At 52.6% G+C, this 26,330-nt stretch overlaps 1 protein-coding gene across 5 annotated transcripts in view; it reads left to right on the forward strand.

Annotated features, from left to right (window-relative positions):
* SGMS1 (sphingomyelin synthase 1) overlaps window positions 1-26,330 on the forward strand; it is a 287,672-nt gene that overhangs the window by 27,494 nt on the left and 233,848 nt on the right. For 4 of the 5 annotated variants that reach the window (XM_032595241.1, XM_032595244.1, XM_032595249.1 and 1 more), the window contains exon 2: window positions 5,289-5,383. The exons of the other annotated variant lie outside the window; for it this stretch is intronic. The gene's annotated coding sequence lies outside the window, so the exon portion shown is untranslated. The remainder of the gene's footprint in view (window positions 1-5,288; window positions 5,384-26,330) is intronic. 5 annotated transcript variants of the gene reach the window in all.

The following is a 26,330-nucleotide window of genomic DNA, read 5'->3' on the forward strand; positions in this document are numbered from 1 at the left end:
TGATGTTGGCAGAAAAAGTGGCCCAGCAGTGGCCTCATGCCAGTTGTCGGGTCACCCACGGTGGGGACGCGGGGCTGTGTGTGTGGGCGCGAGGGCGGGGGTGCCGCGGGCCCCCTGCTCTTTGCGGCCTGATCCTGGGGCGCTTTTCACCTTGTCCCGCCCGCGTCTGTGCCTCGTCTCATGTGCCTGTGGGTCTGTGTAGCTGTGTAGCCCTCACAGCAGCCCTTGGACGTCCAGGAGCCCCATTCTGCAGATGAGCACGCTGTGTGGACAGGCTGTGTGGGCCGCCCGGCGTAACCCCCGAGGAGGTGGTGCTGAGCCCCTCGGTTCTCTCTGTGCTCGGCCCCACTCTTCCCGTCGTGCAGGCCTGGCAAACGCCTTCTCCCAGTGCGGTGTCTGTCCAGGACACTCGGTCAGCACCCGCCTGCCCCAGGCCTGGGATCAGGTGCTTGTATTTGGTCAGGAGGGCCCATTATAGAAAGAGCACGGACTTTGACGTCTGAGACCAGGTTCATGTGGCGTCTCCCCCACTTTGTTTTGTTGTGTGTGTGTCCATGGGGTTCCTGAGACCCCAGAGCCTGAGCTTCCTCAGCCATACGGTGGGCGCGGTGCCTGCCAGGGCGGTGGGGGGGAGGGGGGTTAGGGAAACGCAGTAGAGCACGTGGCCAGGGCTGGGCGCCATGTAGATGCCAAGTCACAGGTCGCTGCTACGATGGTGACCGTGGCAGGGCCTCTGGTGTTCTCGGGGACAGAGGAAGCTGCCCAGAGTAGCGTTTGGGTCTATGGATTCTGGAGTCCATGGCCTGGGTTCGGGCCCTCGGCGTCCCACTCGCCAGCTCTGTGACTATGCTCAACTTGGCTGCTTTCTGCGCCTGAAGCTTCCTCCATCTGTAAAATGGGTGTATGAATAGTTCTACCTCATAGGAGTAAACAAAGAAAACAGGTCGGAACTGTCAAGAGATTGAGTTGAAATGACCTGATTTTGGTCATCTAGTGCCATTGTTTTCAGTGACGTGATGTGAGCCTCCTTGAGATTTACAGGAACATTTCTGCTCTCCTTCCTGACCACATTGAAAGAATGTCTCTCTCTCTCTCTCTCTTTTTTTTTTTTTTGGATTTAATGCCAGTGGAAAAGTTTAAGAGCTTGTTTTTATTAGAAATACAAATAATTATCGTAAAATTTACTGTTGTCACCTAAGAAATTGAATTAGCTAAAGTAAAAGGGTGTCTTTTCATATAAAGAGAACCTAAGTATTTTTTTTTTTTTTTTGTAGAGTCACCACACATAGCGTTAATTATGGTGAGTAACAATCTCATTTCTTAGGTGAAAATACTAGAAACATAATCAGCTCTCTGTTAAAAACCCAACATGTAGCCATTTCATGGAAATGATTGGAGTCTCCTGCTGTAATCTTGTTTTTATTTTTTTAAATGTTGTTTTATTAATTATTGAGAGAGAGAGAGAGCATGAGCAAGGGAGGATCCGAGAGAGAGGGAGACACAGAATCCGAAGCGGGCTCCAGGCTCTGAGCCTCAGCACAGAGCCCGACGTGGGGCTCGAACCCATGAATCTCGAGATCATGACCTGAGCTGAAGCGGGACACTTAACCGACTGAGCCACCCAGGCGCCCCTCTCCTGCTGTAATCTTGAATTTGGCTGGGTTGCGTGTGAGTTAATTTTTTTCCTCTTTGAGATGATGGCAGCACGGTGGGACCCTAGATGTGAGTCCACCTGGAGGAAAACCGTCTGTGAGTGTCCTGTCTGGAAACCCAGTTTGACTTGCGCCCAAGGGCAGTGTATGCTTCTGGCTGCATCTGCATCGTCCTTTGGAAGCCCGCACCCCTGTCCTGTGACTGATATGTTCCAGCCACCTGGGTCACTACTTCGGAGTACTGTTTATTTGCGGTAGTGATGCTGCAAACACGAAAAGCTTTCCCTTTTGTTGGTTGAGAGCTTTGCCGGTGATTAGCGAAACAAGCACGCCTGTGATTTGGGAGAGGCTGGAAAGGCGGCTGCAGAGCTCATTGTCCACGGGCGCGGTGGCGGGCAGTGTGGCACGGCCCAGGAGAGCTGACCACGTGTACGTGCTCTCGAGTCAGGTCCGTACCCTGGAGAAACTTGGTGCGCACCAGGGGACGAGCACTGGCACTGGGGTGTAAATAGCGTTATATTAGCAGAAGCTGACAAGTCCCCGGGTGACCCTCCATTGGAATAGAGCGGTAAGGTCGCACAGTGGGAACTATACACACACACACACACACACACACACACACACACACACACAGTGGTGAAAGTCAGCCATGGCCATGGCAGTCGACAACCTCAGAATTGGAATCTGAAGAGGCAAGTCTTAACACATGAACTCGGTCTCACCTGTATTAGGCTTAAAAGCAGGCGAAATGCAAGAACATAGTGAGAACACACATGTGGTGAAACCGTAAAGAGGAGCAAAGAATCGGGGCTCGTGGTTGTCTGTGGGGGGATGGGGAGGGGAGGGAGTCCGGGGAGGGGCACACGGCGCTTCCATAAAACCCCCAAACCCGCACCGACGACGTTAGATACGTGGGGTTTGTTTCTAGTATTCTTTAGTCTGACGTAGGTTATTGTAGTGGTCAGCCCAGAACTTAGCAGCTAAGACACTGATCAGCGTTGATGACCTCCCAAGGCTTCTGTGTGGGCACGGTGTTGGGAGCAGAGTGGCCGGGTGGTTCTGACTTGGGGTCTCCGATCTGGTTGCCGGCAAGGGATCGGCTGAAACAGCCGCTCTCGGAAAGCTCGACGGGGCTGGAGGTGATGCCACTGGGCTGTTGGGGGAGGCTGGGTCCTCTTGGAGCACCGAGGGCCCTCAGGACACGGCAGTGGGCGTCCCTCCTGGGACGGAGTAGGGTGAGCTGGCCTTGACCCAGCCTTTCACCCCAGACTCCAGTGCCCCAAACTGGATGAAGGGATGTGCCTGTCAGTAGGAAGTAGGAAGAGGGCTAGGAAAGCCCCTTCCTTCTCTGCATGGGAGGGGACCACACTCGAGCATGAGTACTGGAGACAGGACCCCTGGGGCCTTCTTGGAGGCTGGCTACTGTGGTTCTACGCTTGTCAGTATAGTTCACGGTGAAAAGCTTTTAGAGACCAACCAAATCAGTAAGCTTACCTCTCTAGTAATGGTGGGGACATCCATTGAAATGGCAGTGACTGTTGGTGCTGAACGTGTTCTCCATCGGTGTGGGGATGGAGAGGTGTCTGTGCCGTGAGCAATGGCGGCAGTGCCCAGCAGGGAGGAGGGGACTCGGTCGCACGGATGCCCAGACGTGTGGTAGAGACAGGGGATTGCATGTGTCTAGATGTCCGTCTTCCTGTCCCTCGATTGGGTGGCAATCTGGGAGTCCTGATGTTGCAGAGAATTCCCTGGACTCAGGGCCATCAGCAGTGTCCTGGGTTCACTGTGACATTAAAGTCTCTGCCAGCCTCACACGTTCTCCCAAGACCCCCTTTATTTAAAAAAAAAAAAAAAAAAAATTTTTTTTTAACGTTTATTTATTTTTGAGACAGAGAGAGACAGAGCATGAACGGGGGAGGGTCACAGAGAGGGAGACACAGAATCCGAAACAGGCTCCAGGCTCTGAACTGTCAGCACAGAGCCCGACGCGGGGCTCGAACTCACGGACCGCGAGATCATGACCTGAGCCGAAGTCGGACGCCTAACCGACTGAGCCACCCAGGCGCCCCCCCAAGACCCCCTTTAATGGGACAGCAGAGCCTGCCCCTCGCTCCCCTCCCCTGCGAGCCAGGGTGTTGCCGGAGATGAACTGGATAAGTAAGGGTAGGAGTTTTAGCTTAAACATTCACGCAGTGATTACATTCTCGTAGTGCCTGTTTGTTTTAATATGAACAAGGTTTAAGTTACTGATTTGTTTGCTTACCTTTGAGTAAAGTTGGTATTCCCCAAGGAGAATCAGGTTTTTTCCTCTGGTTTTGGGTAGCTCTTGGCCGAACTTCCCGGAGAGTTTTCTGGGGTCCGGGTGCTCCACTGCATGAGGCATCGAGACCCCATCCCACCTCCTTCGTGGGGTACAGCGTCCTCGCGAGCAGGCGCTCCAGGCCCCGCGTGAGGAAGCCACTTGAAGCGGTTCTCGCGAGTGGAGACAGGGCTGCAAGGCAGGTGCGGGGCCCTGACTCGCTTTCCTCGGGCTCCAGTACGGGGCGCCTGGGATGCCGGTATCTGGTTGTGCTGCGGTGTCCAGCCTCGTGCTTGCTAAACACGTGGGTAGAAAACCCTCCACACCAAGTGATAATTGCCTTTTCGTTGTGGCCAAGAGGAGAGTCACCAGGGGCGCCGTGTGATGCTTGCTTTGCTTCCCTTGGCCAACAGCGTGCTCTTTTGAGAGAAAAGGAAGGAAAAGAAAAAAATGCACGTAGTGTCCAAGTTACACTAAGGGTTATCGTGTTTAAAAGGGAAGTGTAATTAGTGGTGATGGAACTGGTGTAGGAACTGGTGTCATAATTAGAGCAATAATGGCACTATTAAGAATGACTATTAATAGATACTCTCAGGAAACAAACCGCAGTGTACCCCCCCCCCCCCAAAAATGGTGCATGGACGTGTTTGGCTGTTTGGCCTTGAGGTTGGTTTTCAGGAGGGCATGGGGGAGCCAGCGGGGGTGGGGGACGCACCTGGAGCTCGGGGGCAGAAGGTCTGAGGAGGGTTTCATCTCTGGTTGCACATGCCCCTTGAACGTCGTCTGTGACATCAGCTGCCTCTGGAGAGTGGAGCCGGTAAACCGTGCCTTCGTCACAGGCCGCGGCAGGACAGCCCAGAACAGAGCGTGACTTACAGGCCGTGGCGCCGCGTGTTCTGTCGCCGAGCGCGTGGAGGGTGGGGTCGATCGCGGCACCCCGGGAGGCCCAGCAGTGGGGCCGGTTTGGGCTGTGCGTGAGGGCCTCGTGAGGTCTCCCAGGTCCCGGACTCTGGCCCTGGAGGCCCCGTGTTCTGCTCGGTGGCAGTTTGGGCTCCGTCACGCGTCACCGCCCCGAAACCGATGTGACTTAAAGAAACTTCATCAGGAATCTCTCGGTCCCAGAAGCTCCCAGAGCGGGTGAGGCGGACGGTTGTCCCCCAGGTTCAGTACGTGGCGGGAGCACTGTTTTCTCTTTACGCCTTTCTCCTTGCTTAAAAACAGAGCAAAATTTGAGTCTAGAGGCTTGTCCTCCACGAAGAACATTCTCTCGAGTGAAACAGCATTCGTTTGGTAAAAATCGTTGGTGGTGACGGCTGGTTCTCGCTTGTTCTTGGCAGGGTGAGGGCGGCATGCATGGTCCCTGCACGCGTCTCTGGGCACATTCGGCCATCTGCTTGTGATGAGGGGCAGGGCCGCGGCATCTGCTTGACAGGTGAGTGAAGATTTCTGTGCAGGTTTTTTATTACAACAATTTCAAACCTACGGTGGGAAGAACGTGCTGTGAGTTCCCGTGTCTCCACTGCCTGCATTTAACAATGTTAGTGTCTTGCCACAGTGTGTGTGTGTGTGTGTGTGTGTGCGTGCGTGTGTGTGTGTGTGTGTGTGCGTGCTCGTACATTTTTCTGAAGCATGTGAAGTGAAAGTAAGTTGCAGACATCATGACATTTTGTCCCACATTCTTAGGGATGTAGCTCCAAAAAATAAGGGTATTCTCTCCGAGAGGCATTTGAGAACATTCGTAAACTATGTGACATAGAATCATTTAATTGAGCACGGTTATAATTTCCTGTTAAAAGGTGTAATTTTGAATTTATGATCCCTTTATAGCCGATGTAAAGTCGGTGACTTATTTATTTATAGAGTTTATTTATTTTGAGAGAGTGAGAGTGGGAGAGGGGCAGAAAGAGGGAGAGAGAGAGAGAGAGAGAGAGAGAGAGAGAGAGAGAATGAGAATCCCAAGCAGGTTCCGTGATGTCCGCACAGAGCCTGGCGCAGGGCTCCAACCCACAAAGCCGTGAGATCGTGACCTGAGCCGAAATCAAGAGTCAGACGCTCGGCCAGTGGAGCCACCCAGGTGCCCTGAATGTGCTCAAAGGTCTTAGTGGCTCTTTTGGCCTGAGTTCACAGACAGCGTGGAAAGAATGCGCGGTAATGTCAAGTAGAGGTTACGGTATTCAAATAACGTGTGAAGCATCCCGAGTGGCTCCCGGTGCCGTAGTTGGGCGACCTGCATCGGAACTTCACGTGAGATCTTAAACACGTGTTCGGCTGTGACCGTAGCTGTGGGTGACGGCGCACGATGACCAGACGCACGCGGTCCGTCGCTACAGCTCGCTGGTTCTGCGAGGCGGCTGTTGACTCTTCCACGATCTGATCTCAGCGGCCTTTTGTGTATGGCGCCTTCTTCAAGCATTTCCTCGTGGGTGTCTGTGAGCCAGAGGTGTCCGTCGAGAGCGCCATTTTGGAAGAAGTCTGTTAAAGTGAGCCGTGCAGGGCAGTGGCGGCTCCTCGTGTTCTGTTTCTTATTTGGAACAGAAAGCTGGTGACGGCAGTAAGGTTTCTTTGAAAGACACCAGCATTCTCAAGAAGCTGTGACTGGAATTGTGGGTATCTGGGAAGGATCTAGTGTGGGTTTTTGCTTTTTTGGCCCTGGCTAAGGCTTTGAAAGGATGAGGCCTGTGGCCAAAAGGCTTCGACAGATTGAGAAGAGAAAGGGGTCTGGGACCCTGTGTGGGGGCTTCAGTTAGCTCCGCCCCAGGGAAATGGGTTTTTAACCTGCGGCTGCAGTAGCAGATGCCGTCAGGAAGTGCACGTGTTGTCACGTACACAGCTCAGTAGAGCGTCACAAACTGAGCCCTCGCGTGAACCAGCGCCCAGATCGGGAGCCCGGACATTTCCACCGCAGCCTCATGCCTCCTTCTGGACCCCGGACGCCGCCTCGCCCACGGGCGGCTACTCTCCTGACTTCAAAGAGCGTAAATTCGTTTTGCCTGTTTTTGTCTGTATGCGCGTCACACGTAACGCGGACTGACCCGTTTGGTGTCTGGCTTTTCCCATTCAGCGGCGTTTCAGAGAGAGTTCCAGATCGTTCTTGTCCTTGCTGTAGAGCGTCCCGTTGCCTCAGAAGGTGACCGTGCGTCCATTCCCCCAGGTGCAGGTACTTCTGGGGGTTCCCCTGCTCAGAGTGTCCCCCCGACAGAATGGAGGACTAAACGAGGTTCAGTACTTGTGGCTACAGTGGGGACAGTCCTGGTTGTCCCTCCTGTGCCGCCGCTGCTGTTGCATGAAGGAGGAATCCAGGTAGCAGACACGGTGGGGAGAAGCCTGGGTGGTCTTTCAGCCCTTCTTGCGGGACTCACCACGTCCCTTTCCCCTCTGTTCCCTGCCCGCACAGTTTCTCCACCCTCTTCTCTGCCATTATTCCCCTTTCCACAGCCCCTCCGAGGAGACTGTGCAGAATATATCCATCAGTAGGCAATCCGTGAATATTCCTCAGGTGTCGATAGTAGGTGTTACATGAAGGGCAGAGAGTGGGAAGTCACGGGCTCGCTCTTGAGCTCCGGGGTCTGGCTAAGGACTTACAGGTATGGGTGTGGCCACATCCCGGAAGCCAGGTGTGCTGTGGAATTTGGCGTGTAAGGTCAGAGGCTCTTACGGGCTCGTAGCAGGACGGAGATTAGCGGTGGCGGGGGCTGGGGGGGGGTGGGTTGTGCAGTGAGGGGGGATGGGCACCGTGGACAACGGATGCATGTGCCCTGCCTGATGCTTGACCCGGCCAAACATGTGTGGCTGAATTCAGCAAGCCCACCAATTTGGAACCTTTAGTGAATAGCACGTTCATTATAAGAGAGTGGTTCCTTTTATTTGTTCAGAGTAACCAGTGCTTTCTGGAGTTGCTTCCTTTATCAGAAAAGAATGTTGGAGACCACGGTGTATTATTCCCCGGCATTAGAGAGCTCCTTTTCTAAATGTTAGGGGAAACCTTCATAGTTGTTACTCAATCAGATTTTGTGTTTAACTCCTGTATGCCTAAAGACCAATCTGTTTTTTTTTTTAATTGGGTTTTTTGTGTGTGCATACTTACAATACACATGTAAATGGTTTCCTTCCTTTCTTTCTCTTTCGTTTGTTCATTCGTTCGTTCATTCGTTCGTTTTTTCAGCATTTCCCAAAATAAAAACAGCATTTTATAACCATAGATAAGCCCATGTTTCTGGGATGCCACCATTTTCAGCAACCTCCAGAAATAAATCCCTTCAAGTTAAATTGAAATTTTTCCTGAAGCCTTAACCTTTCACATTTTGTAACTAATTGGACAATTTAAATGTAATGTAACAATTTAAATTGGACAGTTTGAAAGCAGCCGTATCAAATCCATATCTGCAGTCCTACAAATTCAAGTTGACGTTTCCTTTCAGGGAAATTTTAGCACTCCCGACAACCTCCCCACCCACATGAGAAAACTAGACAGGTCCTGGTGCGTGTTAATTAGGTAAGCAAAACTTCGTTAAACGGACATTTAAAGGTTCCTTCTTGTGAACCATTCCTTTCCAAGAAGTTGAAATTGCTGTGTTGTGTTGACTAAAAGGTCATGACTCAGGGAAGGTCCAAGACTTCATTCATGGAGACATGATCACAATTAGATGGGTAGAGATGTTGGCGGTTTAGCACCTGCTGGAGTAAATGGTGGGGGTGTGGGGGGGAACCTCTGTCATCTAAATTCTTGACCTCAGCTCTTCTTTACAGGTGGGCTCAGTCTTCTCGGTATTTGAGTTACTGGTCCAGCAGAAACGACGAAAAACAATAACTTTGTAGTCAGGATGTCACCCAACTGTATATCGTTTACTTTATTGTAAATACTGGTAAACGGTGCTCAGTAAATAGCTTTATATTCCTTTAAAAAAACATGAAGTGGGGGACGCCTGGGTGGCTCAGTCGGTTAAGCGTCCGACTTCCGCTCAGGTCACGATCTCACGGTCCGTGAATTCGAGCCCCGTGTCGGGCTCTGTGCTGACAGCTCGGAGCCTGGAGCCTGCTTCGGATTCTGGGTCTCCCTCTCTCTCTGCCCCTCCCCTGCTCATGCTCCGTCTCTCTCTGTCTCAAAAATAAATAAAACGTTTAAAAAAAAAATTAAAAAAAAAACCATGAAGTGGTACCTTTGGGGGCCGGGCTTATGACCAACTTTGGTTTTTGTAAATAAAGTTCTATTCAAACACGGTCCTGCTCATTTGCGTATGTTTTGTCTGTGGCTGCTTTTGTGCTGCAGCAGCAGAATTGAACAGTTGTGAAAGAGCCCCGTGGAGTGGCTGCAGCGGTGATTGTCTGGCCCGGAACGCGGAACGCATTTGCCATCTGGCCCTTTACAGAATGTTTGTCAACTCCTGCTTTACTTCATAAAAGCAAAGGCATGGTAGCAGTAACCTCTGTAGTCTTGAAATAGCCCGGGACCAGTAACTTTGACGTTAATGCCTTTATTTATTCATTTATTTACCCAACAAGTGTTTACAGAGAAGCTATTACATGTGAGGCACAAAATGGTGATCGTCAGACATGGTTCTTGCCCTTGTGGAACTTACGAGCCTCCTGTGGACTTGGAGGTCCTGTCCAGGATTGTGCTTTTCATACATCAGAGCAAAAACATGATATGGAAGTGCAGTTCCCAAATCCCCAATTTTAAACAAATATGTTGGTTATAGTTCTTCCTTTTTTTCATTTCATTTTTATTTTATTTTTCAAAATTTTCTTAATGTTTATTTATTTTTGAGAGAGAGAGAGAGACAGAGTGAGAGCAGGGGAGGAACAGAGAGAGAGGGAGACACAGAATCGGAAGCGGGCTCCAGGCTCCGAGCTGTCGGCACAGAGCCCGACGCGGGGCTTGAACCCACGAACCGTGAGATCATGACCTGAGCTGAAGCCGGACGCTTAACCGATTGAGCCACCCAGGCGCCCCAGTTCTTTCCTTTTTTAAAACAAATTTTTAAATATTTATCTATTTTGAGAGAGAGAGAGAGAGAGAGAGAGAGAGAGAGATTGAGTGGGGGAGGGTGAGAGAGAGAGAGAGAGAGAGAGAGAGAGAGAGAGAGAGAATCCCAAGCAGGCTGCGTGCTGTCCGCGCAGCACCTGACGTGGGGCTCGATCTCACGAACAGTGAGGTTATGACTTGAGCCAAAGTCAAGAATTGGACGCTTAACCATTTGAGCCACCCAGGTGCCCCAAAATTCTCTTTTAGTTTTTTTTTTAAGTAGGCTCCACACCCAGCACAGAGCCCAACTCTAGCCCTGAAATCATGACCGTGAGATCAAGACTTGAGCTGAGATCAAGTCTCATGCTTAACCAACTGAGCCATGCAGATGTCCTGTTGGTTATATTTCCTAATTGTATAAATTTGATGAGCACTTACTCTCCATAATCTAATGGTTACTTCAGTTGTAAGCAAATGCAGCACGACATACGTAGAAATGACTATGTGTCAAAGGTCCTAACTGTTGACATGTGGTGACACCGGACTGTTGGAAGGCGGCATATCTGGATAAGGCGTGGACTTTGGCGTGCTTATCAAAGCAAGCCAAGCCGACCTCTGCTCTCGGGCTACTTGAATAATAAATAACGCACCTTGACTGAAAGAACCGCACACGAGGTAGTGAAGTCTGGAATGTAGTGTAACAGTGGCTGTTGGCCTGCTTATGTGTTTGCTCACGTGGGGTTGGAAAAGTTCGTCTTTTCTTAAAATTTTTTTTTTAATATTTATTTATTTTTGAGACAGCATGAACAGGGGAGGGTCAGAGAAAGAGGGAGACACAGAATCTGAAACAGGCTCCAGGCTCTGAGCTGTCAGCACAGAGCCTGACATGGGGCTTCAACCCACAGACCACGAGATCATGACCTGAGCCGAAGTCGGACGCTTAACCGACTGAGCCACCCAGACGCCCCTAAAGTTCGTCTTTTCTTAATCGGGGGCTGTAGAGGTCTTTGTGATGGACAGAGACTGGTGAAACGGCTTTTAACATCGTTGTAACCCCATTAGCATTTTCACGTGTGCCGGTATATGCTTTATGGGTGGAGCCTTGGGCTGTGAGTCGCTGCCCCTTTGTCACCCCACACTGCCCTCCAACACACAGAAGGGAAATGCCCTCGACTTACCTCCCCATAAACCCCATAAACCACCCCATCGTGGCCCACAACATCCTTTAGGAAGTGAGGTTGAAGGTTCCTTTGGATGTTTTAGTTACAGGTGTTTAGCTGCGTGTAATAATTCTCAGATGTGAGAATGCATGATGGTGTGGTAGTGTCTTCTCCTCACCTTAGGACACATCCGACATCGGGTGGGATGCTACGTGCAACCATTGGGGGGCAGTGATGTGGGGGAACGGGCTTTCCCTTGAAACCGGAGACTCGGGAGGGTCTGTCTGCAGGAACCGCAGAGAGGAAGGTCAGCAGGTGCGGGGTGGGGGTCAGCTTAATGAATGGGGGTCAAACTCTACACTGGTTTTGTTGCCAAAATTAATAAAGTTAAAGTATAGGGACGCCTGGGTGGCTCAGTCGGTTGAGCCTCCAACTTCGGCTCAGGTCATGATCTCAAGGGTCGTGAGTTCGAGCCCTGCGTTGGGCTTCGTGCTGACAGCTCAGAGCCTGGAGCCTGTTTCAGATGCTGTGTCTCCCTCCCTCTCTCTGCCCCTCCCCCACTCGTGCTCTGTCTCTCTGTCCCCTTCAAAAAGAAATAAACATTAAAAAAAATTAAAAGAAACTAAAGTTAAGGTGTAGTTACAAGGAAGAAAAGATACCCATTTACGTTTCCTGCTCTTGTGCTTAAAATGTCTTGACAAATTCATTGTACTAATGAATGTAGTATTGAATGTAGTATTCTTCATTGTAGTAATTTTTTAATAGTGGTTCGGATTTAGGGATACATGAAACACGAGACTTGAAGATGGAGGGGAAGACATACCACGGGCGTTTCCCTCACACAGCTGGAAACCGTAGGCTCCATTAACTTCTTTGGGCAAAAATAAGGTTTTCTGAAACAAATTTGGTGATGGGCCAAATCACCCAATCTGTGGCATTAGAAAAACTGGATCTCTTCTGTTCTAATAATAGGGAGCGCTTTCTTCGGGAACTCCGGCCCGAGGGGCGTTTAATTTGTCAAGGCTAGCTAATTAGGATTGACGTCCTCAGTCTGTCAGCTTTTGCATCCAGAGAGGGAAAAGTACTAACGTGCCCATGAACCTCGCTTGGTAGAGTGAAATGTGTGTCAGAAAGAGGATCAGCGTGATCAGGCTCGTCTCGGAGCCAGACGGCGTCCCGATGCGTCCTGACGCGTCTGCAGTTGTTGGGAGGCCAGGGGCTCTGGCAGCTCGGGGCCCACCCTGTTACGGTGATCAGTGGGACGCAAGCCACGTTCTTGACCCTCTGCCTTGCGTGAGCCAGGCACTGGGGCCGGGGCGTGGGCCTGCCTGTCCTCACTGGGCCGTCCAGGTCGCATACTCTATACTGACGGCCCGAGGTCAGTGTCAGCCCAAGGAGGCAGCATCGACTGGCAGCAGCCCTGCAGGGTTCCCTCCAGAAATCGGATGCTTTCCTGGAACGTCATCGGCTGCTGGGATCGTCCTGATGATGGGGGGGATGATGATGATGATAATACGTGTATCTTCGTATGGTTTGCATTAGGAGTGTTCTCTTGTTTGACCTGAGAGAGGCGTCAGGGAGGCGGCACGAAGACGTGGTTGAGAATGTGGGTTCAGTCATGAGCCACGTAAGATTCTGACGAATCACTGAACATCTCTGTGCCTCAGTCTCCTCAACGGTGCAGCGGAGATAAAGGGATCTACCCGATAGGGTTCTGGGAAGGCTTAAATTGATGGATATTTGCAGGGCACTGAGAGCAGTGCCTGATACATGCTGGTCTAACGCTTGTTATGTTGCTCATTTCTCTCTCTCTCTTTTTTTTTTTTTTTTAATTTTTTTTTTCAACGTTTATTTATTTTTGGGACAGAGAGAGACAGAGCATGAACGGGGGAGGGGCAGAGAGAGAGGGAGACACAGAATCGGAAACAGGCTCCGGGCTCTGAGCCGTCAGCCCAGAGTCCGACGAGGGGCTCGAATTCACGGACCGCGAGATCGTGACCTGAGCTGAAGTCGGACGCTCAACTGACTGGCCACCCAGACGCCCCTCGTTCTGTTGTTAATTTTGAAGATAGGCCTGCCAGCACAGCGTCCCCCTCATTTGACGGGTGAGGGTGTGGAAGTCCAGAGTCACGCGGCCTGCTGTAGTCAGGCGTCCTGACTTCTTCCTGTTCCCACACTTGTCTCTGTCCCGATTATGTGTGTGCAGGGAGCACAGAGGAGAATCTCCTACAGAGTAGTCTGTGGCTTGGAAGGACTGTTCCTGAGGGCGGCCGTGCCAGCGGGTCCGGCTTGCAGGTTGGTCTTGGCTCCCCGTACAGAGCGCCGCCACGTGGGTGTAGGGGTCGTCTCTGCGAGGGGGTCCACGCCGGCATCGTTCACATGTTCGGGAAGGTCAGCCATATCTGGAATGGGCCCTCACCCCGGAACGTTTGCCGACTGTTCCATCAGATCCAGTACTGGGGGCCTGCGTGGCTCAGTCAGTTGAGCATCCGACTCTTGGTTTCCGCTCAGGTCATGATCTCCTGGTTTGTGGGTTCAGGCCGCGTGCGGGCTCTGCGCTGACAGCACGGAGCCTGCTTGGGATTCTCTCTCTCCCTCTCTTTCTGCCCCTCCCCAACTTGTGCGCTTGCCCCCCCCCCCCCCAAAAAAAATAAATAAACATTAAAAAGTAATTGGATCCAGTATTAGGAGCTTAGAGGAAACTAAGGTTTGCTTGGCCAGGACGTGATTTCGACATGTGTGTGGCACATGTAGACTGGTTTCTAGACTGTCTAGGGTTCTGTGTGGGTTCCGTTGCTGTCTGTGTTTTCAGGCCTCCTCTGGGGTCCTGGAACATGGCCCCCGCTGGTAGGGCCAGACCCCTGTCAGCCTACGTGCAAGGACCCCCTTACCTTTCCTGCACGCAGATTTTGTTTTTCTTGGACTTAGTAAGTGTCTTGTTTTAAAGGATTGGTGCCCTAGCCCCTAATGTGGCCTTCTACGTGAATCTCCTCACAGTACGTGAAGACGTCAGGTATCGTGTCCGTGTTCGCTCGTGGACGCCATCTCCGCTGGGGCGTCAGGCCCCGTCCCAGTGCAAACAGCGCTGCCCCGGCCTGCTGTGTGCCACATCTTGTCACGGGCTCTGCCTTCAGATCGCTCTGGGGCTCCTTTGATCTGCCCCTGTACCGGCTTCCCTCATTTCATATCGTCTCCTGTCTTGGTTTACTCCCTTGGTTTGGCAGACCACATCTTCTGGAACCTTCCTAACAAATCACTTGGGAGGTGAGACTCCTCTGAGTTGCTTTATATCTGAGAACATCACATTCGTATTTAATTTACGGTCCGGCTGGGTGTAGAATTCCAGGGTGGGAATCTGAACCTCTGAGCTGGGAAGGCTGGTGCTTTGTCCTCTGGTTTCTAACGTTGATTGGACAAGCCTGACACCTTCTGATTCCCGGCCCCCTTGTCGGATGTGATTTTTCCTTTTCTCTCTGACTCTATCTTCTGCGTTCTGAAATTTCATGATGATATTCCTTGGTGGGGGAGGGCCGCTGTTCACTTGTTCCGCTGAGATCCAAATGGGCGTTTTCAGGCTGGCAACTCATGTCTTTCGTTTTTAGAAATTTTCTTGAAGTATGTCATTATTGATTTCCCTCTGTCTTCCCTCTTCTTTCCTTCTGACGTGCCTGTTAGTGCGGACTTAGCCTTGGCTGTCTTGTCTTTTTTCTGGTTTCTCTTCGAATATTTTCTCAACTTTGGTTTTGAATCTTTGATTAAAGGTTTCATGTTTTACAGTTTTATTTTCTGACAGCTCTCTTTTTCATGGTGGCTGTTCTGTGAATGCTTCTGTTTTACAGAATCTTACTATTCCAGGACAGTATTTTCTCTTAGTCCTCTGAGGAGATTAATCATATGTTTTTTCCTTCTTTTTGAAGCTTTTTTTTTTTCCTGCATAATTTGTTTTGTTGCTTTTTTCTCCTCCCATTTCTGTCTTTCACATTAGATACTTCCTCTGTTTGCCTGATAGTCCTTGAGTGTCTGTTCATGTTTAAGAATGAGGCTTCACATTGGGGCGCCTGGGTGGCTCAGCTGTTAAAGCGTCTGACTTCCGCTCGGGTCATGATCTCGAGGTGTGGGAGTTCAAGCCCTGCGTCGGGCTCTGTACTGACAGCTCGGAGCCTGCACCCCTCCCTGCTCTTTCTGTCTCTCTCAAAAATAAATATTTTTTGAAAAGCCTTAATTATTCTTGTCTTGTGGTTTTAGAAGAGAGACAGACTGAGTATGTGTGTTCATTTCAGTGCCTTTAGCAGGAAGTCAACGTGGACCCCTTAAGCATCTCCAGGGCAGGGCCGGCCCGTCCACGTTTGGTGGCAGGCCTGTGGTGGCGAGCGGTAACTGGCATTCTCTCATTTCTAAGGCGTGATATATATTTAGATTCTCTCAGCAGAGATGTTGGCTTTCTTGTTAACGCTGCCGCAGCCGCTGCCTCTTCTTAGTTAAAGGCTTTCATCTCAGATATAAAATACCAACAAACTTATAAATAATTGGGCTTTGAGACAAAAAATAAGAATCCTTAAAACAAAAGAAAGCTCTTTACTGATGTTTCTGAAAGCAGTTTTCAGAGGGCAAGCGTATAATCCTTAGATTAAAATGCAGCTGACACGTTAAGCCTTCTTACAGGGAACGGGGATAATGGGCTTTAATGCCGTTTGTCCTTGACCACCCACAGAGGGCACTCCGCGGCCGGCCAGAGAGATGTGCAAATCGGGCCCAGAGAGCAAGGCCGTGTTTGTGGCTTTGATCCCTAGTAAATGCTTCCCCAAAGCCTTCAAGCTCGGGCCGTCAGACAGGTTGCCAGAGAGCGGCTGAAAAACACTGGGAAAAAAGGAGCTTTAGCTCTGCTAGTGGGTCTCTGCTGGGATTGGGCGGTTTTTAGGAGGGCAGTGTGGTTCTTTTAATACCGGCCAGCTGACCCCGGATCGGCACCGGTGTGCTCCCGGGGACGCGTGCACTTGCTTGCCATCCTCCCCGCGTGGGGGGCGCGTCCTCGGTCCTCCCTGCTCGCTGGAGCACGGCCCCTTCAGGGGAAGGCAGGCCTGCCCCGCCTGATAACCTGAGAGAGGGTCGCTCGGCCCTGGTGGCCGCCGGATGACGGAGTTCCAGCAGAGGGCCCTGCGCTGGCCGCCGACTTCGTCCCCGAAGGGGGAAGCGAGACAGATGGCTCTGCGTGTGCTGATTGCCGTGGGAGCCTGCCGACGTCCTGGTGCACTTCTGGGAGGGCCGTGTGTGGAACCGAGAGACCGCTTTCCACGTGAGAGCTTGGGCTCGGTATTGCTCCGTCAGCCTTTGAGGAAATCGGATTCGTGGGCTTCCTGGGTTTGGAAAGTCACCGACTCTTCGTATTAAAGCCACGGACGGTCTGGGGGCAGTTTTCCTTCCCGTCCTGAGGTTGGACTAAAGCACCTAGGAAGCACCGTCCTGCAGTGATGCCTGGCTCTTTGTGCTCTTTAAACACACGGAATGTCAGCGCGTGGCGGCTTCTTGTGGGTGAGAGTGCATCAGCCACTCCTGTCGTCCCTGTGCTCGTTCCCCGGCCCCCCCCGGGCCGTGTCCCCGTCTCTTACCGTGCGTGGTGCTGCGTGGATTCTGGGAGCCACGCCTGTGACTTAGCGGGCGGGGGCCGCGGCTTGGGGTGCGGAGGGGACCGTGTGGACGGCGATGGGTCAGCTGACCGACGCCCAGCCGAGGTCTCCTGGGGTTTGTCATCCTCCTCGATGACCAGACTTGGTGCCTCTGCGACTCGTCCGCTTCGGAGGCTCTGGCCCGAGCGCGAGCGAAACCTTTCCTTGGTGACCCTCCGCTTAACTGGAGTGCCCTGAAGCGCCTGCAAGACTTTTTTGTTTTAAATCCTGAGGGTCGGCAAAGGAAAACAAACCCTTGTTAAAAATCAAAAGCAGAACTGCAACTGTTCCTCGCAGAAAATACCCGTTCAGATTTTGGCCAGAGCTGGTCGGCTCCCAGGGCGTGGGGCCCCAGGTCTGTGCAGTGTTTGTAGGCCAGACCGAGAGTCAAGGACGAAGCGAACTGTTCTCGTTTCCAGGCGATTTCGATTGTCTGCCCACAGGGCAACCATCACTTAGGGTTCCGCTCTGAGGGCACTTGGTGTGCATTTGCGATGATACGTGTCCAGCACCTTCTCCCGGGAGACGTGGATCACCTGCGTGCGTTACAGTGTGATGGGCGGTGCCACGGAAAGTGAGTTCAATTCCCGAGATAGGTGATTCTTTTGTGTTTCAGAAAACGCAGGAGACGGGACGGAGCTCTGTCATTTGTGATTTCAGATTGTCATGAATAGGCCCCCTCATCTGGTTGAGAATTTTCGCTGCTGTGGAGAAACTTGCCCTTCAGACAGAGTGTGAATGAAATACTCTATCCACTGTGCCCCCCCCCCCCCCCCCGCCGTTGGAGGCGGATGAGAAGAAAGAGTGGCGTTTATGGAATTCGGCTGTTCTGCTGGAAGGGGGTGTATCCTCCAGCTGCAGCTGGGGACTGCGGGGACGGAGTGACTGAGCGGCCCCGAGATCAGTGTACTGGCCGAGGGGCTCAGAGGCTGCTGGCTTCGCACAGAAAACCCCAGCCTCCGATGGCTCGTGTGGAGGCCACGGTTGTGACATCGGAGATGTCAGCTGTCGAGTCCGTGACGTGGGTGATCTGGCCGTGTTTCTGTTTAAAGAGGTGGGGACTCACCTGTGGGGCGATGTGTCCGTCCCCCACCTCCTCGTGGGCGTCTCCGGGGTCAGAAGCCGGGGCCAAATGAGCGCCGACTGCTTGGCGAGCTTACTTACCAGCTGCCGCTCGGCTTTGCTTGGGAAAGCCTCTGGGGGTCCCACGCCGTCCCACGTGGGAGGTGTGACGTCCCTAGGAGTGGCACGAGGGCAGGGCCGGGAGCGGGGCTGGGCCCCGGCCCCCAGGTAGCTCTGGGAAGATCCGAAGCCTGTGTTTTTAGAGATGAATGGTTAGACTCCCTTGCCTTTTTTTTCTTTGGATTTTCTGTGGAACTCGGAAAAGATTCAGAAGGCCTTGGAGTGTTTCTGCCCCTGCTGGGGCCGTGGCTCCCAAGGGCCAGTGGGTGCGCCCAGCAGCCGCTGGGAGTGCTGGCAGGGAGGGGCTCTCAGGAGAGCTTTCTGGAAAGTTCTGTGAGCATTCGGCACTCTGGGCTGCGTTCCACATTAATGATGGAGACAGGCACTGTGTTTCCCTGACATCCATAGTACGAGAAGAGGGGGACGAGGAGGGGATAGGGCAAGAGAGTGTCCAGAACGTGGAGAAGACATCCACGACGTGTTTCTATTCCGTTTAGAGAGTCCGGGGTGCCCGGGTGGCTCGGTCGGTGAAGCAGCCAGTTCTTGGTTTCGGCTCAGGTCTGATCCCACAGTTCCTGAGGTTGAGCCCCTAGTCGTGCTCCTCACTGAGCGTGGAGCCTGCTTAGGATTCTCTCTCTCCCTCTCAGAAAAAAAAAAAAAATAACAAGTGGGCATCTCTCTGCAGTACTGTGTTTCCTTCTAATTTCAGCAAGGTCGTAGTCTTGGGTTTGGCAATGGAACCTGCTCATATATATACTTATCTGTACATACGTACGCCTATGTATGTAAATATATATGTATATATTTTTGCCCCCCCCCCCCCCCCCCGCAAACCCAGTTTGCAGAGCAGACGACTGTGATGTTCTGAGAGTCCCTTCTGTCACCTCTCGCCACCCACCCCCTTTTCGGCCTTTAGAGTGCTGCGCAGCACGCTTGAATCCGGTGAATTCTGTCATTTTATGGGGAGGAGGCTGTGCATCTTGGCCTCTGTGATCTGCAAATGAGAACGTTGGGGTGCAGGCGGGGGGAAGGGGCTCGCCTCTCCACCACTCCCCCTTCACCCGCTGGAGGAGTCTGCACAGACTTTGACTCCTGGGCTACTTGGGAACGCCATACGATGCGGTATCTAGAATCCTCGTTCGTGCATCTCGTCCTGCGGTGGGAGCTCCAGGAGCCGCCGTGTTTAGACGGGACGTAGGGCTGTGAGCCTTGGAAGAGGCGGCCTTCGCCCGCGCTCCTGGATTTGCACCGCGTAGCACGCTCAGCCGGCCGGACGGTCTCTGCTGTGGTCCTGTTTCTAGTTGAAGAGCTGGCCGGCCGGCCCTTGCTCAGAACCTCTGCCAGATGCACGGTGGTGGCACTTCCTCCCTCACTCTCCTGTGTGGCCGCTCAGTGTTGTCAGCCCCACCTTCCGTGGGCCGTGCGAAAGAGCCTGGACAGACCGGGGTATAGATCCGGCTTCTTGGTGTGACCGCGTGGAAGTTAGCTAGCCTTGTCCGTACATTGGAGACGTTGTTTGCTCCAGGGTTGCTTCAGGGATTAAGTGAGATTATACATACATATAGGTACATGTGTATATATGGGAGTTTTATATCTGTGCTAATATGTAGATGTTTTTGTCTCTGCTACATATGTGCACAGGTACATGAGCCCCGTGTATATATTGTGCTCAGCACAGTACCTGGCACGTATAGGATACACAGCAGACGTTATCGCACTGCTATATACATTGTTAGGCTCCCGTTCTACTCTGGCCCTGAGACGTGCAGGGCTCGCGCTCTGGCACATGTGCTGGGCTTGTTCAGTGCCCCCCGTGGACTACCCTCCCGGATGCACCAGCTCTTGCTGAAGAGAAGTGGAGAAGATACTGGGCTTTGTTTGGATTGCATCGATTCTAGTTTGCTTTTCTTAGTTCTTATTCTTCAGACTCTTAACCCTTTGCTGCGACGCTCCCTTAAAATCTTAACTGTCAAAACGGACATTTCCCTGGGGCGGGGAACGTGCCCACTGGCAAAACGACCCTGTAAAGATGTGTTTCTTTATCTTTTTACCTTTTTAGGTTTACTTTTCTCTCTGTAGGCACTGAGAGAGAAAGGATTTGTTTTTGAAACAAATGGAATTTACGAGGCAGCCATTGGTTGGTCTGCTTTTGGTCAGTAATTTGATCAAAGTCTTGACCAGCAAGAGATAAGTGATGTTTGCAGTTGGACTCGATAAAATTCTGGCCAGAGGCAAAGAATGTTTTGTCCACGAGCTTGTCTGGAAGGATGGAGGGCAGGAGCAGTTACTTCTACCTTTACTGACGTGGCAGAGAACCGAGGGGCCCCCAGTACAAATGTTATTGGGACCCTAATGGGGAACTGTGGGTGCAGAGCAGTGGTACATGGGCCTTGAGGGTTTCTCTCATTTCACTCACTGGGCCTTCATTTTCACTTTTAAAAAGAATTTCATGTGTAATTCAGCGGCATTAGCTATACTTAAGGGTCCAGATTATGTTGAGTGTTTTCTGGATTATTAAAATAATAAGTTCAGAATAGTTGAAGTCCAAAGGCACACCCATTTCCTTCTAATCCCTAACACTGTAATGTTACCTGGGGCTCATAGCAGATTGACTCCAATCACTCTGATTTTCTGTGACTGAAATCTGGTTCTTTTTTTGGGTTTTCTTTTTAGGTTCATTTATTTAGAGAGAGATAGGGAGAGCAGGGGAGGGGCACAGAGAGAGGGAGAGAGGGAATCCCAAACAGGCTCCATGCTGACACAGCAGAGCCCAATGCGGGGCTCGAACTCATGAGCCATGAGATTCTGTCCTGAACCAAAACCAAGAGTCAGACGCTTAACCGACTGAGCCACCCAGGTGCCCAAGATGCTTCTTGAGTGACTTTTTCTGCCAGTGAGAAAGGCCGGTTCAAACAGTAAAGACCGTGAAGCGGTCCCTGACCTTCCTTCTGGGAAGGGGAGCCCGGGAATTCTACAACGGTTTTCCAGTTTTCATGGCGTCTGTTCCCTGGAGGCCCACAGTGTGCAGTGCCTCGTCAGTTTCGTAAAAACCGCCTTAAGAAACGTAGCCGTCAATTCCTAGGGCAGCCGTGGACAAGGTCGCTGCGTGGGGCGCATGGGGCGCCATCTTGGGCCTAGTCCCGGGCCCCGCTAGCAGCGCACTGTGTGGGCACAGGCCGGCCTCGTGCAGGAGGCCCAGCCGCCACGGCGGCGGCCTCAGCGCTGACCCCGGGCCCTCTCGACTCCAGAGTCCATGCTGTTAACCTGTATGTTTTATCGCCTCCCAGCCAGAAATGAGCCAGCTTTTCTACCCCAAGATCTCTGCTCCTTGTGAGGTCATGTGCCCCCGTGTCCCCGCGTCCTTACTGTTCATCTCCACCCCCCCCAACACCCAAACTTCGCATTCACGTCACTGCTACCCCCGCAGGCGCCCCAGGCTGCAAGCACTTCCTTGTTCCTGGCAAAGAAATCCCCCCTCGGCGCCTGGTAGATTACTCGCCCCAGTTCCCGGAGGAACAGTCACAGTCCCACTGTGTGCTGAGGGTTGTTCAGGAAAGGGGCAGGAAGCTGAGGCTAGGAGTTCTGAGTGCGACGGGCGTGACGAGGCTGGCGGTGTGGCCTGGAGGGGGGACCAGCGGCTGGAGGCCCCGGGGTGGACAGCAAGGGGTCCCGGCGGCTCCCCCAGCTCACACACATGGTCACTCTGCCCTCCGGTGTATTTGTTTCTTCCCTCGTTGCTTCCTTCATTCACGCATTGTCCACGAGCTCGTGAACAGCGTTATTTTCAAGCTCCTTTTGGGGCTGTGTAAGCACGCAAAGTGTGAGGGCTTTCATCTGCTTCCTTTTAGTGGGAGGAAAAGGAAGTGTGGAAGAAATAGAAATACGTACATATCGCTGCTTAAAAATACTGGTACTTAAAAGTACCAGATGCTTTTTGCTCAGAAAATGAAGATGTTTGAGGTGTTCTAGAAATGTGATGGTCAAGGCAAAAGCGTTTGAAAGCTCTCGCCTGCTGTTCTCAGAGTGAACTGGACACACGTTCCCAGCCCTTTCCGCACACCCGAGAGGTGGGGCGTGAAGAAATGATGCCATTTCATCATTTTCTGGAAGGCAGACATTACGTGCAAAACGTAATGACGAAATAAGAGATACAGTAGTTTAGAAATGTAATGTTTCTGGAAAGTCTAACGTTCGGGGAATGTTTGAACCGGGAAAAGGTGTCTTCTCCCTTTTTTCCCCTATGGAAAAAGGAAACTTTGAAACATTTGAAAAAAGTGTTTGTCTGTTTTTTTAAAGCCCACTTTATGATGCATCTGAAACGAGAAGCCCAAATTGGAGCGCCTTGGGGGGGCCAGGCAGGTGACAAATGGGCGAAGCAGGTTGGATATTAAATAAAAGCAGAGCCTGGGCCCTGTGACCCAGCGGAAAGGCGCGTGTCCCTTAGAGCAGGAGTAGATTCTGCCGGAGTCCACTCGGCGTTGCCATATGGTGGCCCCTGTGTGGGGTGGGAGCCAGATCTCACATCTTCATAGAAATCCGGAGTTTTGAGTAACCGACGGAAAGCCTTAAATGACACCAGCACCCTGTGGGCCAAGCAGACCCCGTCTGTGGTTGCCTCTGGCCTGCAGACCATCTGCCTGCACGTGCGTGTGTGTGTGTGTGTGTGTGTGTGTGTGTGTGTGTGTGTGTGTATGTGTGTTTTAGCAGAATATACCGTGTAGAACCCAGAGTACTCTCCTGGGTGTTGTACATTTAAAAATGAAGTTTTCAGGGGGCGCCTGGGTGGCTCAGTTGGTTGAGCATCTGACTCTTGGCTTCGGTTCAGGTCATGATCTCGTGTTTTGTGGGGTCGAGCCCCACGTCCGGCTCTGTGCTGACAGCGCGGGACCTGCTGTTTCTCTCTGCCCCTTCCCCCCTCGAAAGGAAGAAATAAACTTTAACAAAATACAAATCACAATAAAGGTTTCAAGCATGGATCACAAGTGCATCAGGTGGATGTGGATTGTGCTGCCCGCGTTTGTAATGACTTCGGCTGCAGGTGCACCGCCGTGTGCCCTGCGCACAGCAGACCTTTAACAAGGATTTGTTCACTGCCCGGGACGCGAAGGAGTTTAATAATCCACAGTCCTCTGGTTCGCGTGAATCCCAGAGAAATCGGAGAACAGGGTAACACGAAGGAAATCGATCTGTGTTCTGGATGTGATACAGCGAGCGTGTGTTTTCAGAAACGAAGGCGCTGTCACAGAGGTTAGGGTAAAAGCCGCGGAGGCACACACACGGGACACTGCTTTTGCCGTGTCAGTCTCAGCTCGGTCTCGTTTCCCGAGCGGTCGCTTCTCGGATTTCGCTTCTTTTGATGTTTATTAGCTTCTTACTTTTGTCTTCCTCTTGCACGTCTGAAAGCCAAAGGTTGTCAGAACTTCCCAGCCTCGGTCCACGTGGTGTTGGTTACAGATAAGAACATCCAGCCGTTGTCAAAGGAGCTGGGTCGTCGGAACCGTGGCAAACGCCGTGCGGTGGGGCGAGCAAGCCACTGCCGTGCCGTAGACGCCCCGGTCGGGATGCACCTGCTGGCGCCAGCCAGGCCCTGGATGTAGCTCCCTCCGTGCCCCTCGGCGGTGTTCTTCTCCGTCCCTGCCCCTCTGTGCCACTCGCTCCGGACTCAGAGTGCCGGGTGGGAGCATCTGAGTGTGCCCACACGGCTTCCTCCGGCTCCCGGGCCACCGGTGCTCAGCCCAGCCATGGGGGAGGACACTGGAACGCGGAGACGAGGTGCGGGACACCCCTGTGGGTCAACTCGCGTATCCCGCCCCGAGGAAGAAGACGCTCGCCGCAGCCAGCCGGAGGCCCGGGAGCCACACGGCATGCCGTTCCTGGGATGTGGCGCCTGTGGCAGAACGAGGCGTTCCCAGACATGGAGTTCCTCGCTTGGGTCATGGTAGAGGTGAGATTTTAACCCGTTCATGCCTGACTCGCAAACGCACGCACTTAACCCCTTCTTATCCAGACGCGTCTTTCGCGTAACCTCACCGGCAGCATGCGGGAATCCGTTCCCCGAATCCAGCCCGAAGTGTGTGGCTTCCTTCTCAGTTCCAAGCAGACGTGATGGAAGGCAGCACGTGGCACTGCCCTGTGGCAGGTGACACTGTGATCTGCTTTGCTGTAGCAGGATTCCTCAGTGTCCTCGAAGGTGGTTTCAGATACACAGGGAGTTAAAAAAAATTTTTTTTAAGAATGTTTATTTTTGAGAGAGACAGAGTATGAGTGGGGAAGGGGCAGAGAGAGGGGAGACGCAGAATCGGAAGCAGGCTCCAGGTTCCCAGCTGTCAGCACAGAGCCCAACGCGGGGCTCAAACCCACTGCCTACAAGATCATGACCTGAGCCGAAGCTGGACATTTAACCGACTGAGCCACGTGTATGGGTTTTATACAAGCGTCTTCCTCTGGCGTAGTTTTTAGAAAATGAGTTTTGTTTTTGTGCACTTAGCACATACTTCTGGACGTCTGCTGTGTGCCAGACATTGTCCTGAGCCTTGGGGATACTGAGTTGAGTAACAGTTTCTGCCCTTCGGTGCTTCTTTTGGAGAGCAGAAAAGGGTAGGCGACAATATATGAGCACCTTCCTCGTTTGCTAGAAAGCTGGCAGAAAGGTAACTGTAAAGGGCAAAAACCGTTGCAGGTCTGTCTAGGAAGAGAAGAAAATGGCTTATGCTAACCCCTTCCCACGCCCGTCATGAGCGAGGTGCCAGGGGGTGGGTGGAAGGTGCAGCCGGCCGGGGATAGGAGGGGGGCGCCCACGGGAAAGGGCACTCAGGGCCAGGCCTGAGTGTAGGAGCCCGTTTTAGTGATCTGCTTATCTGCGCTCGTTCGCTGCCTCTTTATGGCATTTTTGCAAGGAGTAGAACCTTCTTTTATCGTAATCCGCTAACGGCACCTGATTCCCGGTCCCCGGTGTGCTCCCGTTCATTAAGTGGCGTCCTTGCCAGCACTGCGTTCGACTTGCAGGATGTTGAGAGCCCTGCAGAGCAGTGACTCTTCCTGGGTGTGTGGCCGCCCCGGGGGATCATCGCGAGGTTCTGATGGTGCCACGTTCTGGTTGGCCCAGTGGCTGTCAGGGATGTGAGGCCCCGACGGTAAAAGCTAGGGCACTGGGCTTGCCGTAAAGTCAGACTCAGACTTCTAGAAAAATGGAACGGTTTCATTAAAGTATGCCAAGCAAAAATCCACCATCACCAGGTAAATACAGGTCACCACCACCCAGGGTAAGCAGTAGACATTTTCCAGCCCTCTAGAGGCACTTGTGCCCTTCTCACCTTTGACCCTCTCCCTTCCCCCCAAAAGTGAGCACAGCCCCGACTCACACACTGGTCACTTCCTTGTCGTGTGTGTTTTCTGTCCCCACCCACCCCCCTGGCCCTGCCCTGTGGGTCTCTATCTGCGTCCCGTTTCCTGGATCAGGAAAGCCAGCGTTCTGACGTGCTCTCCCGGCTGCTGTCAACGTATGTGACCGGAACAGGAATGTGTATGGGTGCAAGGGGCTTGCGTCCTGCGCTTTGATGTCCAGTTGGACCGAAGGTTATTGCACTTGGCCTGAGGCCTGGGGTCTCACAGGGCTCTGGGTGGCACCTGCTTGTCTTCCAGGAGGGCCCCTTGGCCTCCTGTGGTCCTCTCCCGGCAGGTGCAGTGTCAGGGCTGGCCCGGGAGCCCTGGGAGCCGGCCTCACTGCTGCCTGTGGCACCTGTCAGCACCTCTGTGCCGGATCGTACCTGAGAGTAATCGGAAACCTTGCGCCCGCGGGTCCTGGTAACCGAAACCCCAGTAACTGTGGGACTGATTGCATAGGAGGCCAGATCCGTAAAAAGAGCCTCTCACGCAAGAGGATTGAAGTTGGTTTTCAGTGTCACGGTGTTTTGTAGAAGTTCGTTTCCGCTATGGTGTAGAACCTTGTTTCACCGAATTAGGGGCTCATTTCAGCGGCCACCGGCCTGCCCGCCCTTCCTGCGGGTGCGGCGTGGGCATGTGGCTGGACAGGGATGGAGAACGAGGGGTTCAGGTGCAGCGATGATCAGGGGCCCCACCTGCCCCGCGAGTTTGCCACCCTGATGCCGGGAGGGACTGGCCGAAGCTGCCGAGGCTTCCTGGGCTCAGGGAGAGCTGGAGGCCCCTAACACGGGCCTTGGCAGTGACTGGTGAGAGCAGGGAGGTCTGTTCTGAGGGTGGAGCGCTGGGAATCGCGGATGGACGCACAAGGAAGGGGGCGGAGAAGTCACCCCCCCCCCCCCCGCCCCTGCCATCTCCTAGGCAATATGGAGACCTCATTTAGGCTGTGATTTTGCTCTTGCGGCCTGTGCGCCCTGTGTTTGTCAGGCATGGTCTGCAGCCACCTGTGCAGACGAGAGTGGGAGGGGTTCG

Source organism: Lynx canadensis, chromosome D2 (assembly GCF_007474595.2).
Source record: "Lynx canadensis isolate LIC74 chromosome D2, mLynCan4.pri.v2, whole genome shotgun sequence".
Lineage (NCBI taxonomy): Eukaryota > Metazoa > Chordata > Mammalia > Carnivora > Felidae > Lynx > Lynx canadensis.